The 3,439-nt window shown below is 45.4% G+C and overlaps 1 protein-coding gene across 1 annotated transcript in view; it reads right to left on the bottom strand.

Moving 5' to 3' along the window:
• Positions 1 to 3,233, bottom strand: part of LOC142103726 (N-acetyltransferase 8-like) — a 21,481-nt gene extending 18,248 nt beyond the window's left edge. Inside the window, exon 1 of the mRNA XM_075187874.1 lies at positions 3,100 to 3,233. The gene's annotated coding sequence lies outside the window, so the exon portion shown is untranslated. The remainder of the gene's footprint in view (positions 1 to 3,099) is intronic.
• Between the last annotated feature and the right edge of the window lie 206 nt (positions 3,234 to 3,439).

Raw genomic sequence — 3,439 nt, 5'->3', positions numbered from 1 at the left:
AAACCCCAATAAAAACAATACACACCCTCATGAATACCACATATATTTATTAAAAATAAAAAGACCCAAAATACTAACCAAAATGAATTCTTCTTCTTTCGTTAGCAGCTTTTAATCCAAAAATGCTTGAAAACCAAATCCAAAAGAATTTGTAATTCCAAAGTCTCTGCTTGCAAATTATTCTGTTCTTATTGGGAAACAAAAAACCCTAGTTGCTTGCAGTCTTCAGCCAGAAGGGCCCCATATTTGTAATCCAATCCGGAACATGCTTGGCAGAAAAAAATAAAAAAAGGACAGATGACGCAGGGACAGCTTCTACAGCGTAGAAGCTCCGATACGCAATGAATTTATCTCTTGCGTGAGGTCTATTTATAGTATAAGGGATTTCCTGTGAAAGGGCATGTTGGCACTTATGGTTCTCCAGCATGCCCTGACTGCCATGGGTATGCTGGTGCTTGTAGCTATACAAGTATCAGCATGCCTACACTGTTTATGGCAACCCGGGCTGGCTGGGACTTGTAGTTCCACAAAACAAAATGGCGTCTGTTTATTTTATTACATTACTTTTGCCGTTATTACCCTACACCCACCGCCCAGGGTTGTAGGAAGAGCCCTAGTGCTTTCAACGCTGGGCTGGGTGTCCCTAGATGGGGGGCTCGCTCGTTTACTTTGGCGGACCCCACTCTCTAGGGAACCGAGCCCAGCGCTGAACAGCCTGGAATTGGTTGTCATTATGGCAGGGGGTCACCTGCCGCGTGTCCCCCTGCTATAGTGCCACCCACCCCGGCTGGCTTGCCTAGTGCTGGTTAAGTGAAAAGGGGAGGGGGGCCTTGCAAAATTTTTCACCGATTTTCACGCAACCAGCAGTAGGCTGGCAGCACTAGGGTTAATAGCATACTTACCAACTCTTCCGGGAGATGAAGCGTTACTGGAGGGCGGGACGAGGCCAATCGCGTCATTTTGGCCCCGCCCCCCGTGAAACCGTAATTTACGTTGCGGGGGCGGGGCCAAAATGACGCAATGGGCCTCGCCCCGTCCCGCCCTCCAAAATGGCGTGATTCACAGAGAATCGCGTCAAATGATGCGATTCTTGGTGAGATCGGGATGCGGGAGAAATGCCAGCTCGCCCGGGAGTTTCGGGAGAATTTCGGGAGTCTCCCAGACTTTCCGGGAGAGTTGGCAAGTATGGTTAATAGTGGCCGGGTGGGGGACCCCACTCTTTTTTTTTAACTTTTATCTATTTTTACACATTTAACAGCTGCTGGACCATGATGTATTTACTAATCACGCTGCTAGCAAGCAGCGTGTTGTATGTAGCGATTTTTAAAGAAAACTCAGGAGGGTTTGCTTAATCGCAGCTTCATACATTTGAGACTTGTATAGCTGCAGTGGCGAACAGTCGGGACTTTGATCTCTATCCATTTTGGAAAAAGCGATTTTGACAGAAACACAACTCTGGCAATTTTATGACAAGTGAGGCTGCATAGGACGAATGCACTTAAAGGGCGACAGGGTTTGTAGTAAGCTGAAATCTTACCTGAAGGGGTTAACATAGATTTTGGCCCGACCAATGTGTGCCCCAGTGGGAGGGACCTTGATTGGTAAAGAAGGCTGTACTTCCTGTTCTGCCTCATTCCACAGCACGAGATCCCACCCACCCACTCCTAGTTGCGAGTATTTCTGGGTTTATGTTGCGGTAGGAAGGCACTGCGTTCAGCGGCTGTTTGTGGGCGCACAAGTAGTTGTCGTAGGTCACTGCCCCCCTTTGAGGCACCAGTAACTCCCTTTTTGGCCCTTCGGTGAGGAGGGTCCCTGTCCGGCTCGGTGAGGGAGGGCAGCGTGAGTTTTAAAGGGGCAGTCACTCTGACGCCAACTCAGCGCAAGTTATGATGGGATTTGTTCCCCGTGGTTGTGGACATACGGCGGTTTGCGCCAGTCCAATTGTGATATAGTGTTATCAGCTTGAGAGCTGTTTCACAGTGCCCTTTCTCCGCCACCATAGATTTTAGTTAAAGTTAAAATCATAATAAAAGTTCTGGGAATTTTTTAATAACTTATACATGTCTCTGTGTGTTTATTTGCATGCAAAATGTTTAGAATTCTAAGGTTGATGTAAGGTTTACGGGAACATACACAGTGAGCCCTTTACATGAAATCTCAGCTTCATACATTAGTGAGTTTCAACTCTCCCGAGAAAATCACTGGATTTGCAAAATCGCACCTTGATACATTTACCCCCTGCTGTGATAAACAATGTGTAGCAAAAAAATTATATTTAAAAATTATTATTGCATTATTATTATTACTACCGTGTTAGCCAGAACAATCTATGTGATGTTAAATGCTTTCGTGTCAAAAAGGGCAAAAGTATTATATAAGTGATACCTTTATTGGCTAACCAAAAAAATAATTATTATATTTTCTAGCTTTCAGAGCACAGAGGCCCCTTCATCAGGCAACTTTACAGGGTATAGGGTCATGTCCAGGAAATGTATCAGATACAAACAGATACATTTCCTGGACACGACCCTATACAATAAGACACATTTCCTGGACATGACCCTATACAATAAAAACAATACTATACAAACATCAGTCTATCATAAACCTACAGGCCGCCCAGCATATCTGAGATGGAACAGCTGTCACCCAGGACACATAAAGAAGTCCATTAGATACAATTGGATTTGTTCAGACAGTGAAGACAGAAAACAACACCTGGGGGTAAATGTACAGCGCTACGGAATTTGCTGGCGCTATATAAATAAATGTTGATGATGATGATCATACCCCGGTTTTTGCAACTCGCGGGAGATCGGTGTCTTCGCAGCTTAAACTTAAAGCGGCGCTGCCTTGTGAAGGGAAGTCTCCTGATGAAGGGGCCTCTGTGCTCTGAAAGCAGCAAATATAATAATTTTTTTGGGTTAGCCAAAAAAGGTATCACTCATATAATACTTTTGAGTTTTTTGACACGAAAGTGATAAACAATGAAAAGAAACCCTCAGGGGATTTGCACAGTGATCAAAAAATAATAGATGTTTCTTGACCTCAGTGCAATGAAGTTGACTAGAAATGGTTGCAGAAAAATGACAAACTCACCCCCAGCGCTGGGCAGTCTCATAACATACAGCAGCAGCTACTTTGATGTAGTGGTCACTTTGATGTATGAGGAGACAGTGATCAGACCCTGCTGCCCCCCTCTCCTGTCCTCTTATCTGGCTGCAGTGCGGCTGTCCAGTTAAAGTTTCTCAGTGAGGAGCTGCTCAGCCTTCAGGGGGGGGGGATGTTACTAAAAAGGCATAAAGAGGGTGGGGAGTGAACCCTGTCCTTCCCAGCAGCGCCTGCAGCTCTCAGATAACTGGGAGAGGGGGAGAGTCACACCACTGTGCTAGCCTGTTTGTTGTGTTAGCCATGCATAACTGCCAGCGATTCACACAAT

The sequence above is a fragment of the Mixophyes fleayi genome, chromosome 1, assembly GCF_038048845.1.
Source record: "Mixophyes fleayi isolate aMixFle1 chromosome 1, aMixFle1.hap1, whole genome shotgun sequence".
Lineage (NCBI taxonomy): Eukaryota > Metazoa > Chordata > Amphibia > Anura > Limnodynastidae > Mixophyes > Mixophyes fleayi.
This window is presented reverse-complemented; position numbering and strand designations above follow the sequence as displayed.